This window comes from Erithacus rubecula (assembly GCF_903797595.1).
Source record: "Erithacus rubecula genome assembly, chromosome: 3".
In the NCBI taxonomy this organism is placed as follows: Eukaryota; Metazoa; Chordata; class Aves; order Passeriformes; family Muscicapidae; genus Erithacus; species Erithacus rubecula.
Genome location: NC_136689.1, coordinates 20,614,065 through 20,628,401, shown reverse-complemented (window position 1 = coordinate 20,628,401; position 14,337 = coordinate 20,614,065). Strand labels below are relative to the sequence as shown.

Genomic DNA, 14,337 nt, shown 5'->3' with positions numbered 1-14,337 from the left:
TCATAGCAACATGGAACCTTTCTTTTTTACACAGGTTTTCATATAATTCCTTGATGATTTTCCCTGGAATGTATGTTCCTTGTCTCAAATAAATTTATTGCTTTAAATTGCATCTGGAAAATACAATGACAAATGCCTTCATGGTGGTACACCTGGCTATAGCTTTCTTTAGTCAATTATTTATTGAGTAAATTACCTCAACCCACTTTGTCAGTGAGTCCAGAATTAGGATTACATGCTTACTCCCACTTTGCATGGTGTGTGGGACTAAGGTGGGACCCCACCAATTCTGGTGTGGTCTGTTTGTACCCTAGCCTGTTGTCCTGGGTTCAGCTAGGATAGAGTTCATTTTCTTCTGGTGTCTCTCGCTGATGTTTTGGCTGTTGCTAAGTAGTGCTTATCCTAAGTCAAGGACTTTTTAGTGTCTCATGTTCTGCCAGTGAAGAGCTGCACAAGAAGCTGGAGGCAGGGGGAGCCCAGTCAGCACAGCTGACCTGAGATGGCCAGAGGAATATTTCCTACCACAGAACATTGTATAAGCTGGGGGAGATGGCTGCAAGGAGCAGATCACAGCTCAGGGACGGGCTGAGTATCATTTAGTGAGTGGTGAGCAAGTATCTCGTGCGTCACTAATTTCTCCTGGGTTTTATCTCCCTCTCTCTATCTCTCTCTTTCATTATTGTTGTTGTTGTATTTTACTTTGCTTCAGTTATTAAGCTTTTCCTACATAACCCACCAATTTTTACTTTTTTCTGTTCTGCTCCCCATTGCACTGGGCAGAGAGTGAGTGGCTGTGTGGCATTTAGTTGCCATCTGGAATTAAACCACGGCAAAAATGGTTCATGAATTTTCCAATGTTTTAATTTTATATTTTTCCTCGTGGGGGTATTCACCACAGCACAAACGAAGCAATTATGTGCCCATGTGTCTTCATGTTTGGGCAACTAGCTACCTTCTAATACTTTCTTTTGCATTCAAGCACCCTCTACATTATACTGCTCATGCACCTAAAACCAAATCTATTTAAAGTGCTCATTATGTACAAGTGCTTTTTATCTGGCCACACTACCCTGTCTATGCATCACGTGTCTACCAGCTTCTATAATAGTCACCCCTCAATTTCCTCATTTCCATGTTGTAAAGTTGCTCTATCTTTTTCTACCTTGCTTTCTATGATTTTCTTTGGTTTGTTTGCCAGCTGGGTTTGACATTTCTTCCATTTCTTCCAATGTCAAATCTACTGGGACTACCACAACCTTGACAAGAGTGTGTGCCTGACTATTCCAAGATTGCTACCTCTATATGTTTCTTTTTGGTAGGCTTTTACATGACCTGTATTTTTTTTTTCTCTCTGCTTTTAGTAACCTATGTTCAGGATTTCCTTTGCATGATGGAGAGGCTACCAGATTTCCATTCTGTGTTTGTAGGTAATTTGTATTCTACTTTGGTAGCCAAATAGTTAAAGCTTGATGTATCCGGTCTGAAAGTAAGTATAGGTCATTTCCTTTGGGTTTCTCTTTTAACATCATTAGCAGAGCTTGTGGTTCTGTTGTTTGTGCAGAGTGAAAGCAGACAGCTCTTTTTATTTTTCCCAACATATCTAACAGAGAATTTTCCATACTTTTGATACAAGCTGGAGCCATTTGTGAACCACACTGAATAACCTGTGGCACGAAGTCAGTAACGGAGCTTTTATCCAGTGAGAGACACATAAACAGGTAAAGTGCATTTGTGTTCTTTCTATCGGTTAGAAACCCTACAGAGCTAGTTATAAAGTCTTGCTTTATTCTACAGAAAGCTCTTATTTATAAAAACCAGTGTGCATCCTGCTAGCCTAGGTTTGATATATATCCAGTTTGTACTTTTCCACTGATTACATACTTCAGTGGAGTATGTGTGATATGTACTTTAGTGGAATGTGTGATATGGACTACTGCAAAGCAGCCTCTAGTGATGTATACACAAAGCTAATTGCCTATACTAATGCTAAACCTGCTCTTTTATACAGAATACAGGGGTTTTTTTCCAACAAATCTTAAGAATCTCGAAGCAAAACCCTTTTATTTCTGTGTTCTTTAAACAGCACTGTGTAGATCGGTAGTGGCCAGCTGAACATGAAACAGCTTACAGTAATGTGCATCTAAATGCCAGCATTTGAACTAGTGCAGCTTTACTTCTTTTTTGTCTTTCCATTCTGTTTTCTGAGATTTCTTCACTAATTTGATTAGTGGTTTACTCATTTCTGCAAATGTGATTTCCACAAAAATGTAAGCAGCTGCAAAAGTGAAAAAGATACAATTTTTTACATGCATGGACTCTCATAATCAGTTCTATCTTTTGCTGATGCCAGCATCACTATTCCTTCTCCTAATAAACCTAAAATTATTACTGAATATTGCACTTTAGATTGTACCTGAGTTTTGTCATGATGAGCTTTGAAGCCTGTGTTTTGAGTAATGCTGGCTACTTCTTGAGTATATTCCCAAACTTTCAAATTTCCATGTACTGACATATCATTCATGTATGGTATGACGTAATACATTGTGATAGTAATTTCATGCATATGTGATACATTTGATTTGAAAGTCTTGAGGAATGTGGATAAAACAATATTACTTTCTCTCACAGCTAAATGTTTGCTGTTACCAACTCTGCTCTGTTAGTGGAGTTGCAGAGAAAGCTCTGGCTAAATCAGTAACAAAATAACTGTCAAATATTATGCTTAATGTCACACAAATCTCAGGCATACAAACAACTTGAGATATTTAAGTCTTAAAATCTCAATTTTAGCTTTTTTTCTTTGCTTTTAACCCTGGACAAATGGGATGTTAAAATAATAGGTCTCTGTACTAAGATCTTGCTTTCCAGTAAACTTGTTGGTGGTGGATTGGAGTTCTTCCTCTGCCATTAAAGCACAATTTCTATTTTTTCCCATTTAAAATTAAAGACACAGAAAACTTGAGGAAATTCTGTTACCCAAATATCCACTGTTTTTACTTCCTCCGGATTCTTAATAACAAAGCATCAATGACTTGCAGGAATCACTCCACCCTCACCTCCCACTGGTCAGGCCCAATTTCACAAACATCCGTAGCAAAATCTGCAGCTAATCCATTTTGTTTCAACAAGACTGTGCCAATAATTCCCTGGTGTTCCTAAAAGGGATCCTCCCACTCCTGAAGGAACAGGAGAAGGAGAGTCCTGAACTTGGCAGCTATTTAATTGCAGGCAAAGATCTTAATACAGATACTTGAACATCCTTTCATGCATATAATGCAGTAAGTTTTATCATTTTTCCTCTTTCTTGAGCTATAGCTGGAACAAATGTTTGTTGAAGAGTGGTTATTGACACTATGGTATCAATTAACATCATGGCACTAGTGGTAGTTAAAGTTCCTCCCTTGACCACCCATTACTAATATTGTTACTGGCCATTTCCATTGGTTATATTGTAATTTTACCACTAGACCAGGAGAAAGGGGACAACAGAGTCTCCCTAGTCTTTGTTATTGAGGGGAAGAGATGATGTCTGAGGGCTTTGCTGAGAGGAGTCTACTATGTTTTGTAGTTTTCATTCCTCGGGATTTTTTATTTACTTGGCAAAATGAGCCAGCAAGGAATTTAGGTATTCTTTCCCATTTTCTCAAATCTTTGCCTCTTTTTCTCAAATTTTACCATGTTTCCTTCCCACAATTTCATTGGTGTCCACTAAAGGAAGTTTTTATCATATTGTCCAAGAATATTTTGCAGTTGCCATTACCACCTTTTTTTTTACATAAAGAGCTAAACCCACAGTGAGGACTGTTTTTCCTTTTCTGTTGCTTTTTATCGTTATTTTAAATGAAGGCTGTGGGTCATTTAAGACTATTTCTGTATTTCTGAAAATTACAGTCTGTAATGTCTACAGTATGTAGACTTTTTATTAGATCCACAGGACTGGGATTTCCTTGTATTCTTTCTCACCTTCATTACCTTTTCTGTTTTCCTTGTCCATACTTGCTGAAGCCAAATTTGCACTCTTCCCATTGTAGCTGTGCTTGATTCACAGATCTGATAATTACTCTTACTAGCTTAAGTCTTGTACTGCTGCTACGTGAAAGCCAATGGTTCTATTTGGTCAGATACATTCCCAGATGCCAATACCAACAATTATTCCAGGATTCACAGTATTTTACCATCTCATAGCATTCTAGGTGGAATCAGACTAGGTGCTAGTCAAGTCTCTTGCCATTGCTCAGATAACTGTTCTGAGACATCTACCTACTAGTTTCTTACAGGAAATTTTTCCTGCAGTATAGCTGATAAATAAACTCCATTATGAGGCTGTGCAATCTTTATTAGTTAAGGAAAGCTAATCCTTTGGTCTCAAAATCCCCATATTAAAAGTTTCTGAATTCAGGGGCTTCAAGTTTTAAGCAAATGCTCATGCTCACTCTGCAGTCAGATCAGCTGCTGTTGTTATAATAATCTCCCACATTTCAGGAGCAGCACAACCCAAGCAGGAGTAACCAGTGAGGTGCATTCTTTTTTTACCACTGTTTTGGTTTTAACAGCATAACTGGATCGATCATAAAAGCCTATTTTGTGGTGACTTTAACCTGAATTTTGAGTATGGTTATGGTCTGAGTTTGCCTTATATCCTTGTATGTTGACAGCTGTTTTCAGAGTGACAGATATTGAAGTAAAATGGCTTTCTGAATGTGCAGAAATCCATCTGTGCAGTAGAGGTTTCAGGGTGTGTCTTCAAGTTAGTAAATGATTTCGTGCAGAAACTATAAGGTGAACCTAGCAATCAGAAATTGAGAATCTACTTTTAAACAACCAGGTACAAAGAGAGACAAATATCAGCTAGATCAAAACTGATGCACAACAGAGGTAACATTTTGATAACATTTGCCATTATTTCTGCTCATATTTTCCTGATATAGAAGATATGCATATATTTTTTCCCTTTTCTGTTATTCACCCCTCTTTTTTCATGTATTAATCTAAATATATATGAATAAAAAGTGGATTTTCAGAGTAATGTAGTTATTCTTTTCCTCTATTTCCTATCATGGTTTAACACTAATGTATGCATGAGTCATCTGACATGGCATGACAATCAAGTCCTTGTCTGTATCCGTGTTATCTGTTGGGAGGAGATCAGTTTACTTAGTTTACCATTATCAGCATAGCCACTACTATGAATATTGTGGCAGCACAAAGGGTGTTTTGATGACTACCATAGGGGTGGCACATAAAAAGAAATAACTTTTACTGTTCTTGGAGTTAAAATGTTTATGGGGAACATTTTACAATGAAATCTTGAAGTAAGCATTATTCTGCCTGACCAATGTCAGCCTCTTGGAAAACAGAGAAAATTGTCAATTCTAATGCTGGATTTAATGGAGCAAGGTGAACTCTGTAACAAATTAAATACAATGACACAATCCAATGCCCAATGAAAAGACCACGCACTCATTATGACTTGGATTTAGCTTCATTTTTAGGCTTCATTTTAAGGAAACATGTACTCATGCTTTCCCTGAGAGACCTACCACTCTTTGATAGTTCTGTTTACTTGATATATGAATGTAGGTGGAAATCTTTTAGGAAGGTAGGTTGTAAGTCTACTGTGTGAAACAATGCACCACACCAGTATTCAGAAAGAGATTTTGTTCACATATATTTTTAGAACAAAATTTAATACTGTATTTCAATAATTTTTGTTCTTGTAAACATACAATTTCAATACACATTAGATTATCCAATCCATGTGTGAGAAATTCTTCTGGTCCTGTCACAAACAATAATAAGCATATTTCTTTGCTAATGTTTTGCCAAGGTGTTCCATCAATAACCTAGGCAGATACTTTTTCCTCCCTCATGTGCACCATACCATGGAATCTGTTTCATTCTAAGACTTGGTCTGGTTCTGGTTACACCTGTTTATAACTTCTAGCTCAGTGGATGTCTTCATGAACTGATTGTCAGCCATGTGTGATCACTGCAGAAATCATCTGTCTTCTTTAGGGTGTGGGATAATTTAGCAATATATCCATCCTCAGACACCATGGAAAATCCTATAATGTCTTCTGCAAATGGCCCATGACATGGAGTCACTGCCAGAATTTTTCCTCTATTGGTTAGATAAAAGGCTTTTTTTGCATGCCAAGTCCCATAGATACTCAACAGAGGTAGTTTAAAAAAGATCTCTTTTCTACATTTGTCCTTCATAGTACTGACTATTCAAAGAACCTCAGAGGTTCTTTGAGGAATCTTTGAGCATTTTTGCTTTGAGGAATCTCAGTAGCATTTAAGCATATCTTGCCCACAGGGAATCTCTACATCCTTAGGATACTTGCCTTAGGTTTTTTAATTTCTAGTGGAACAGCATTCCTTGTGTGCCAGGTGCAGACAATGACTACAAGGAAAGTAGACTTATTTCAGTAGGAGGTATCTCAGCTTGAATGAGCTGCTCAGAGTTGCCTCCTGAACATTTTCCATACTAACAAACTCATTTGCTCTCAGTGAGTGGTGATATGGAAGCAGAACTACTCTGAACACCTTATTCAATCAGGCGAGCTGTTAATCATTCATGATTTATTGTTGACTATAAAAAGAAATCAAGGAATTACATTTAGAATCACGACGCTCAGGGTCACGTGTCATTGCATGCAAGCAGAATGTAAACTGTACAGAGGTCATGACACAGGGCTGAGTCAGAAAGGAGGATGTCTAGAGTGCAAAGAGTGAGGAAGTTGGAATATGAGCAGAGATCACTTTGTTTCTTCAATTATCTTTGTGTGGTGCTGCAATACTGTCCAAAGCCTTGTGGTTCAAACGTCCCCAGGAATATCAATTTTGGGGAGCCACCTGCCACTCCTTCTGGATCTGACCTGCAGCTTTTATCTCCCATTCTGTCTGGGAAGTAGGAAATCATGTTGTCATTTCACAGTCTACATAGGGAAGGGGAAAAACATTGAGGAGGACCTCTGAGGCTTGCTGAGTAGTTAAATATTGTGTATGGGTGCTTTCTTCTGTTTCTTGGCAAGAAAGTCTGAATTTACTAATATTACTCATATGAGTTTGGCCATGATTACCACTTCTTAAATTTCATTGATTGCATTACTGTTTAATGTGTTATGTCACCTTTTACACAGAGTTTATACTTAGACATCAGTAAAAAATAAATAAGAAAAACACCCTGAAATCTGGATTTGCAAGGCAAAAGTCTAATAAATTCAAGTTTCAGTGGGAAGTGTATGGGAAAATGTTGATCTTCTCTTAACAAGGATAATCTCTGTGGATAGTACTATAAACTTCGTTGCAACGAAAATACATTTTAATGATTTTATGATGAATTTATGGAATTCGGGAAATGAGGAATTAAGAGAAGAGTCTGGTAGATTATTCAGACATTAGAGCATCTAATCTGAGTCACTAGAAAGACTGCATTGCCTTTTCTGTTACTGTAGCCACAGTGTAGCTGGCCACAAAATAGAGAAATCTGATTTCTTAGTTGCTGAAGTACTGCATGGTGAGAGAGTTATTTCCTCCAGTCTCTTTAGAACTGGTTCTTTCAAAACAATCACAAGCAGACATATCTTGATATCATAACTGGAATCTTCCTGATGAGTCTCCCTGGATTGTTGTCAGGCATCATTAGTGTTAATGTGTGAGGCAGAGGTATGGCACAAGGCAGATGTTTCTGGAAGCAGAATTGAACCTTTTTTGTCTATGGTTATGTTTGTTTGAAAGGTTTGGAGCTGGTGAACGTGTGTCTGCACTGTATCTAATTGCCTGTAGAAACACATTTACCTTAGAACACACAATCACTTGTTTTACAGTAAACATCAAAAAGGAACAAAGCAATTTGCCTGTGGTTAAAGGCTAACATGCAGAACATGGTCACAGTGCCATAATCAATGTCTTATGAGATGAAGTGATTTTTTTTAGTCATTTCACCACAGCAACTAAATCCAATGTCTAAGATCAAATGAGTAAATATGCTTCCATACTGCTACAGAAAATGGAAGTCAAATTACCGAAATTAAAAATATTTGTCTATTATTGAAATAACCTCTAGTTTGGGGCTACTTTCCTGAAAAAATCCTAAAGCTTTGAAACAGTTTGTGTCCAGAAGATAGTAATGTCAAAGATCAATATCACCAATTCTGCCTAGAGGGGTTATATGAAATGGGGTGGGGAGTGGGAGGATGTTTGTCTATTTTGGTTTATGGTTTTGTTTTTGTTGGGATTTTTTGTCAAGAGAGGACAGGAAACACTTGCGAAAGCAACATCAAAATTTTGAAAGTACTGTACAGGGAAGTACAAGAAATTCTTCCTATCTGTTGTGGACAGGGAAGGGGTAACAGATCTAATTTATCTCGAGGACAATTCATGTTAGACAATGCAAAAGCCTCCAAGTAGTTCAGATAGTCTGAAATTTGCTTTTGGAAACTAACGACAGAGGTACAGAATTCAAACACCTGTTAAGAATGTAATATGTAATACTTGGTGTGATCTGAAGGAAGGAGGATGGACAGAATGGCATTGTGACATTACAAAACTTGAAATTCAATATGACTGGGAAGAAGCTGAATGAGAGATTTTTCATTCTCTTAATTTCCTATGTGATCTAGACATTTCACAGATGGTATGGAATAGAATGCAAGCATTTAGGAAATATTGCTTTGAATAGTATTGTACAAGGGAATAAGTCAATAACTTTGATTTCTGTAAAAAATATAATATTGATATTGTTACATATTTCATATGTATCAAGTTTATAAACTCCTTGTTTCTCAGGTGTTCAGCCGTCTATGATCCAAGACATCTTTCAGACCATCTTTCAGACTTTGGAGGAAATTGCTTAATTTGGTGCAAGAACTGCAAAAACATTAATAAAATGGGCTTTTGCAAGGTAAGAATGGTTGCAGACAGAGGTAAGACTCTTGAATTTGAGTTAAGCAGCAGTTTAGGGATTCAAGAGAATAAAACATCATAATGAAAAGAAATAAAATCCTAAGGGAAAAGCAGGGCTTTGGAAGACAGCAATTCCATCCCAATGAGGATCCATTCCAGGGGCACTAGAAACCAGCTCCACTACCTCACTGAGGACTTCTTGGCCAACAAAGATTTTTCCTGTTTCTTGCTTCAGGGCTCTGAACATACCAACACTCGGGTTAGTATTTCATTAATTCAAGTTATCAAAAAATGATAGTATATGGTAACTAATCAGTAACTGCTGAATACTTTTAAACTGTGCATATACAGTTTACAAAGGGCTCTTTGTGTGTAGCAAAAGGTGGCAGTCCAATCAAAGCCACTCAGTGAGGAAAGGATTATGTGCACTGTTACAATGTCACCAGGCATATCCTTACCTAGAAAAGTTATATGGACAAAAGTTGGACATGTCATAGTATTATCTATTTTATTCAGATTTAACTCGGAAAAATGTTTTCCACCTGCACAAAAAGTAATTTTGTTTATCTTTTCCCATCAGTTTTCATTTGTAAAATAAAGTCCTGAACATTTTTAAAACCCTTATGTTCTGTACTGTATTTCTTTAAATTCATTTTTCTGACTGTAACAATAATATAGCTTTAAATGAAACTATCCAGCAAGTAAAGATTATGTGTTTAGAAACAAGACTGAATTTTTAAAGCTGAAAACTGGCACATCAGTAGTAGGAGTCTAGTGACATTAGTTTGTGGCAGTCCGCCTTATGAGAATAAACAATTAACTCCAAATCAAATCAAAGACAATAAGAGTGGTGTTTTGCTTTTCAGAATAGACTTTCCTTTTAAACACAAATAGGAAATTGATGCTTATGTTAACTTGATTTGTTCTCATGCTTCATCTAGGGTAAACAAAATGTCCAGCAACTACAATAGGCATTATCCTGTAGCTTAGCATACAGCATAGTTAAAGGAACACAAAATTCTCAATTTCTGACAGTATAATAATTCCCTTAATAAAAGACAATTCTCATTGATACAATGGTATCCAAGCTGGCAATATTCCTTTACAGAGCATTAATCTTTTCCAGACCCAATTAACAGGCTGCTAAAATAGGAGGTCTCCTAGTACCATGAATCAGAGGTTCTTCAGAGATGTTATCATCTATGCTAGGGTTGAATATCATTGAGGAATCATTACAGAATTCGTGCAATCCTTGCCAGCATTTTGCCTACCTGGCTCTTATTGGAAATTATTGAAAAATCCAACTTTCCATCAAATTAAATAGAAGAAAAAATAGTTTGTGTCATTTTCTCTGGTCACAACATATGCAGACATTGAAGTAATTGCTTCAGTTTCATGTTGTTTGCTACTTTTGTTAAGAAGTATATAAAAAATGTTAGTTTTCCTTGCTATTGTTTAGAAAATTTTGAAGGCATCATGCCATCATTTCACAAGTTTGTCTGTGATATCAAAGTTAGATTAACATTTCTGTGTCAGTAGTTCCAATATCATGTGTCAATTGGTAATGTGATGGCCTGCATCAGATTAAAAAATTCATAGATCCAACGTGTTATTTGTGGGCTGAGGCTTTCTCAACATAAACTATTTTTTCGAAGCATAAGTAGTTGAAACTTCACCACAAAACCTGAGAGCCCTATTTTTCAAATATCTTTTTCTGCAGTTTCAAAAATTCTTATCTCATGATCAGTTTGGTAATAAAATAGTAAGATATTTTGACACAAGAAGGGGGTTGGATAAGTAAATTTAGATAATTAAATACAGGGAAGCAGTCTGAAATAATTAATAGTGAGTATAGTACAGGATGATCTGTATATACCTAACTTAACTGCAGTCCAAAAATTCTGTTATGATCATGCAAACTACAACTTAAATAACAGTGTTATACTGAAAAGTCTGGTAAATGTTCTGTAAGAGCAATGACTCAAAGAAGGATTTAAAACTTAGTATATTGTGACAATATAATCTCTCATTATACTGGAGTGTGCAAGAGAGAGTATTCAAACCATTCATTTATAATACATAAGAGAAGGAAAGTAATTGTGCTTCAATCTACAGAGTTTATGTTGACAGAGCATTTCAATGGCTCTATGATCATCTTTCAAACGTGTAAAAAGTATTTATGCTTAAAATTCTAATAAAGATTTGTGAATATAATGCAGAAGCAATCAAAGTTTGTCAGGCAAAGGGAAATTGGCTGCTATCTTAATAAAGAGGAAATTGAGTAAACCTTATGAATATATATAAGTATTTTCACATAGAAAATATGTCTGATGATGCAGAGCTTCAGAGAAATTGTAATATCCAAGAGGTATTGTTTCTATCTTCTATCAAACAATGTCTGTGAGGGGAAATGGAGCATAGAAGAAGATACCCAATAGGTGTAACAAACTTTTGATCACTTGCAATTTTTAATGTAAAATTAGAAGTTTTCCTCTTGTCTAGGCTTTGCTTTGCTTATCTGAACTGATGATTCACTTTAGAGAACTTTCAACTGGCTAAAATCTCTTAAAACATTTACTCCATAACTCAATAGAGGTAGCTCTTTGAGCTGCAGTTGGCATTATCTTCATAAAATCCCACCGATCCACTGTTGGATAGGGCTGAAATGGACTTGTAGTAGAGCTTCAGACAGTGGATGAAACTTGTCAGCCATTCTTTACTTGCCTCTGCAGCTAGGGATTTGAATTGTCCAGCAGTTCCCAAATTACCAGATCTTTGCTTCTTTTAATCATAGTATAACAAACTAGTTTGAGAAGGAATTTTAAATTGTTTATGAGCCTGAAATAGCTCAAAGGTCATAGATTGGTCATCTCTGTTTAAATCCCTCTTCTGTGAGAAATTTGTGACTAACAAGTAGAAGCATTAAAAAAAAACTCAAAACATTATCTTTCATCTTGAGCTATTGAATGATCAGGACATCTGCTTTCAAGACATCTTTACTTAGCATCTTCTAGTCAATGTCTACTTGATACAGACAATGTCTATACAAGGTTTCATACTTCAATTTTTTAGCCTATAGAAATAAAAATTCCCACTTGATGACATCAAAGATTGGCTGAAGCTGAGGGTAAGCTGTTGATTAAAAAAAAAAAAAGCTGATCTGAGGGAAGACAGAATTTTTCAAACACCAGCTTTATGAATACTGCTAATGAATTCAGGGTAAAACCACTCACCAGACTTTGGATGAGAAAGTGTTTCTCCTCAGATTGGATTGACTGGCACCTACGTTGTTTCTAGGTGGTTTTTGTACATCTTTGGTTGTGAAGCAGCTCGTTCACCTACATGATTTTTATATACTCAGGTAATGTGCAGTGGTGATACCTCAGATTCTTCTGTTGTTTATTTCACAGATTTAATCTCTACAGGCTAAAATTTTATATTCTCACCCAAATTATCAGTTAAGATACAAGATATGAGAAGAAAAACTTAGTGATTTTCTCTGATTTCAAATTCCCTGCAATTGTGGAGCTAGGTGACTGAACAAACTACAGAAGCTATAAAGAAGTTACAGAATTTTGTATTTTAATAAGTAGATGTAAAATACTGTACTTCCCCAATTTTCCCACTTTTTAATATCAATTTAGTCGCTTCAGATCCTCGTGTGATAAAACCAGATGTCTTTAATTTTCTTCGCATTACTGTATGTAGGCAAGAGAAATTCTGGTAAAAATTGCTCTTCTGTTTTATTTCTATTTCCGTTTCTTATCATGATTGCACTGCAATAGCATTGAGACACTGCCATGAGATAACAGAAAATTCTGAGAGATCTCATTGTTCTCTCTATTTTCTGTTTAAATCAAAACTGTTGTGGAAGCACTGCATATACTATTCCTTTTTTTTCTTTTTCAATCAATTGACTTTTCTTTAAAGATTCTTTTTTAGTTTACTTTGTTTCCACTGAAATAATTGGACCAGTCCATTAAGATCAAATCCAGGAAAGCATTTAGGCACAGAAGATAAAACCCAGTATTCCCAGTAACTTCTGTGGATAGACTTCTATATAAATATATCACAATGACTTTTGATAAACATATAATACTTATTACATATAATACTTATTAGCTCTTTATATTCTGCTTGACTGGCAATGCTAAACTACCCTTTCTAAAGTAATCCTCAATCTGATAAGATTATTTCTATTCCAAAACATTATAAAATTACCTTTCCACTAACATTTTGAGATTGCAGGCATGCATGACAAAAAAGGAACAAAAATAATTTCTTCTGGGTAATTATCAGATTAAGTAAATTTTGTGTGAGTAAAGTGATAGAAGACCTACAGAAAAATTCGTATAAATCTACTTGTCTTCTAGGACAATTTTTAATATAATTTTTCGTAAATTTTGCTTCTGTAAAAGTGTTGAACATGTCTACTTTAATACATACATTGAAATAAGGACTCTGAAACGCAGTTTATTTAAATGTTTAAAATATTTGTTATTTTCATTTAAGCAATCCCTACAGATACTGATAACAACAATACATTCCACAATAAAACAAATGGCCCATTTCAAACATTTTAGAAAATGAACATACATTCAAAAATCAGAATACTAATTAGGCAAGTTTCTGCTGACCAGAGCTATATCCAAAACACTTCTAAACTAAGTCTGAAACTCATCTTGCTGTTCTGCAGTTACTGAAATAATGAACTATATGCACTATAGTAAAATCCTGTTTTCTTTCGTGCTAGATGGGTAATGTTTTCCTGGATTAGATTTAGAAGATGGGAAAGGAAGCAAAAGATTAAAACAATGTTTTGGTGTTACCTGGTTTCATTCTCATTGTGTATTCAAGAATGGATTCATCCTTAAGTGCAACAGTTACTTCGAGCATTCAGCAACATCTCTAATAAGGTAAAGAGGAATTCCTTTCTGTTTTAGGGGCATAATTAAAACAGCAGTATCTATAATAGGGAACTTTTTCTGGTGAAAGAATAAAGTATTCAGGCTTGTTTTCCCACTTGACAGTGAATTATGTGTGCGTTCAAGGACTAGTATTATTCCCTTTAGGAAAAGGGAGGTACAGTCCAAAGTGCATACACTTTACTATCCAAGATAAATGAGCCTATTGGAGTCGGAAAAAATCCAAGAGAAAGCTATTTGTTATGTCAGTGTTACATAAGAGGAGCAAAGTCCAATCATGGACATCATTTTAATTAATATTAACCATATTAATTCTGCCCACATTTGAATAATTTTTCAGAGGAGTAGACACAAACCGGGAGCAACCTTTCATGGTATGTCAGTAGTTTGGGTTTTTTTTTAAAAATCAGAGATACTTTATAGATTCACTGATAACTAAAACTGGGACAAATCCATTTAACTGGGTATTCTTTTAAATAAACATTTAATTTTTCATTTATTT

The 14,337-nt window shown here is 35.6% G+C and overlaps 1 protein-coding gene across 3 annotated transcripts in view; it reads left to right on the top strand.

Annotated features, from left to right (window-relative positions):
* Nucleotides 1-1,515: 1,515 nt before the first annotated feature.
* Nucleotides 1,516-14,337, top strand: part of LOC306799989 (ATP-dependent translocase ABCB1-like) — a 47,882-nt gene continuing 35,060 nt past the window's right edge. Inside the window, exons 1-3 of one of the 3 annotated variants that reach the window (XM_079301702.1) lie at nucleotides 1,516-1,718; nucleotides 8,794-8,908; nucleotides 13,664-13,826. The gene's annotated coding sequence lies outside the window, so the exon portion shown is untranslated. Of the gene's footprint in view, nucleotides 1,719-8,793; nucleotides 8,909-8,955; nucleotides 9,170-13,663; nucleotides 13,827-14,127; nucleotides 14,210-14,337 lie in introns of those variants that run through there. The other 2 variants (XM_079301703.1, XM_079301704.1) reach the window with 2 other exon arrangements.